Source organism: Artibeus jamaicensis, unplaced genomic scaffold, assembly GCF_021234435.1.
Source record: "Artibeus jamaicensis isolate MK-2021 breed Jamaican fruit bat unplaced genomic scaffold, CSHL_Jam_final contig_797, whole genome shotgun sequence".
NCBI classification, from domain to species: Eukaryota; Metazoa; Chordata; class Mammalia; order Chiroptera; family Phyllostomidae; genus Artibeus; species Artibeus jamaicensis.
In genome coordinates this window covers 22,746,983-22,749,961 of record NW_026521977.1, presented here as the reverse complement: position 1 = coordinate 22,749,961, position 2,979 = coordinate 22,746,983, and the positions used below count along the sequence as shown (strand labels likewise).

General features: G+C 39.3%; 1 pseudogene; it reads left to right on the top strand.

Annotated features, from left to right (window-relative positions):
* The first annotated feature begins 1,537 nt into the window (after positions 1–1,537).
* Positions 1,538–2,470, top strand: LOC119056536 (meiosis 1 arrest protein-like; annotated as a pseudogene).
* Positions 2,471–2,979: the final 509 nt, after the last annotated feature.

The following is a 2,979-nucleotide window of genomic DNA, read 5'->3' as shown; positions in this document are numbered from 1 at the left end:
GGAGGAAAGGGAACCCTAGTTCACTGTTGGTGGGATTGCAGACAGGAGCAACCACTATGGAAAACAATATGGAATTTCCTTAAAAAACTAAAAATGGAACTGCCTTTTGACCCAGTAATTCCACTGCTAGGATTATATCCTAAGAACCCTGGAACACCAATCAAAAAGCTCCTATGCACCCCAATGTTCATAGTAGCACAATTTACAGTATCCGAGTGTTGGAAGCAACCTAAGTGCCCATCAGTAAATGAATGGAGGAAAAAAACTGTGGTACATTTACACGATGAAATTCTATGCACCAGAAAGAAAGAAGGAGCTCCTACCCTTTGGGACAGCATGGATGGAACAGGAAAGCATTATGCTAAGCGAAATAAGCTAGGAGGTGAAAGACAAGACAAATACCATATGATCTCATCTTTAACAGAAACCTAATCAACAAAACAAACAAACAAGCAAAATATAACCAAAGACACTGAAATAGAGAACAGGCAGACAATGACCAGAGGGGAGAGGAGAGGGAATTTCAGGGGAAAAGGGTGAAGAGTTTGCAGGAACAATTATAAAAGACACATGGACAATAACAAGATGGGTGGAAAAAGGGGAGGGAGGTGGGAGAGCTGGGGTGTTGGGCTGGGGTGGGGAAAAAGGAAAAAAACTATTTTTGAAAAACAATATATTTTTTAAAAAGGATAATAGTACACCATGTTAATTTTATAATAAGGTGCATCTAAGTATGTGCTTATAATGAGTTGTTTTAATGAATATTTATTGAACTTCCACAACATGCAAGTCATATTCTAGGTATTAGAGAGCATACTTTCTTAACTATAACTAACCTTATTAAATAAATAGGTAGCTAGATGTCATATACATATATATACACATTTATATATCTCTGAAACTTTAACAGTACACGAGTATGATACAAATATAAAATATAAAGTCATTATATTTCAGTGACCTTAGTAATATTATTTAACTGCATTCTCATTTAGACTTTTTATTACAATGATCATATGCTACTTGTATATACACAACATGACATGTACATTTTTATATCTTCAGAGAGCCAAGTGAGAAGAGAGTGTATAAGAGTAAAAGTGTATATTACTATTTTTAAGCCAGAATAAATTGTAATGAGAATGATTCAAGTGATCTCAAGTGTATAAAATATCTGAGAAAGAGATGGCTAATTGGCAGACATTTTTCATACTTTATAATATCCTCCTAGACCAATCCCCAAAATCTAGGAATGCATTTTTATCTATAGCCAATATATTCTCATCAGCTTGGGGAGGGTGATTTGCTTGAAAAGGTTGTCAAAGTTTCATTTAATGGACTAACCTGCAGTAATGTCTCAGTGCTTGTATTCATGTTAATAATATTAATGTTCACACCTTACATGAAGAAATAATATTGGTATAACTGGTCACTCATGCAGAATAGGAGACTTTCATTTTATCATAAACAAATTTCTGGCACACGAGGTGCCAAATGACCAGGTGATGGCTGCAGTTCTACCTCTGGTCTGGCTGCCATGTATGGTGGGCTAACTACTCATAACGGGCCCCCCACTGCAGCACAGATTTACCAGCAACCTCTAAGGCTTCTCATTGTGCATACTATCCTGGGCTGATATCTGCTCCCACCTTGGCGAGGCTCTCCAGAACTTTCTCTCTCCAGCCTGCAGCTTGATGGGCCCCAGCAGCATGTCCCTGTTCAGCCTGTACAGAATGGTACAGAATAGGCATAAGTGCATTCTCCCATTTGTGCAAGTGAAAAGGAACTGTGCCAGGCTGCAGGCCTGAATCTCAGAACTCCGCATACTACAGAGAGAAGGTTGTTTCAGACCACAAGGCACTTCCCTGCAGCTGGCTGTATAAATTGGGCTCTGGTACTTCAAACAGCACTGCAGACACGTGACCACAGACACAATTCTGGCCTAAACTTCCCTGGAGATTACTGTTATGACATCCCAGCCCAGAAAAGCAGTGGTCAAATGACTGGAGGAAGGATTGATAGATACGGACCTAGTTAAAGTCAGGTAACTTCAGGTGGTTGAGATCACAAAGGAAGCCCTAAGCAGGGGTGTCCAACCTGCAGCCCGTGGGCCACGTGCAGCCCAGGATGGCCATGAATGCTGCCCAAAACAAAATTATAAATTCACTGAAAACATTATCAGATTTTTTTGTCTTCACTAGTGTTTGTGTATTTAATGTGTGGCCCAAAACAACTCTTTTTCCTCCAGTATGGACCAGAGACACCAAAAGGTTGGACACACTTGCCAGGATATATGGATTTAGCATCTCCCACTGAAGAGCTCAGCAACAATGAGAGTTCTTTCCTGGGAACTGACATTGACTTTCACACTATAGACAGTGATGCTGTCAGCATGGAGATTTTCTTCAAAGCCTGGCTATATAACAGTGGAACAGATCAAGAACATGTTCATTTTCTTCTTTCTGCATAGTCTTTCAGGAAGAATTCCAGAGCTACAGATAAGCCAAGTACATACTCCTAAAAAAGACATATTATATAGGCCATCATAATCCTAGTCCAGGGTTAGGACTGTAGATTGGTGAGTCATCAAAGGAGAAAGAGTACTTGAGGTTTAGGAATTAGAGGAGGGTTGAATGAAGTTGTTAAGTGTAAGCAGTAGGAGTAAGGAAAGAATTTCTGAAAAGCAACCAGTTAGAAAACTGAGCTTAATTAAGCCCAGACAGCAAGGGACAGCTAGTTTAGAGGCAAAGACTTAGATACCTGAATAATAGGGCAGAAGCTACACTACATAATAACACAGTGAATTATATATTTTTAAGTTTTCCATTTTTAATGTGGTAGATATTAATGCCATTATAATTAAGGCATGCTTGCACCTCAACAATATCAACAGGGCCTGTAAACAGAGGAAAAGAACCAACACTAAGCCAATATTAAATAGAGGCCTTCTGGATGGAGAGACATCAAATTGGTGGCAGG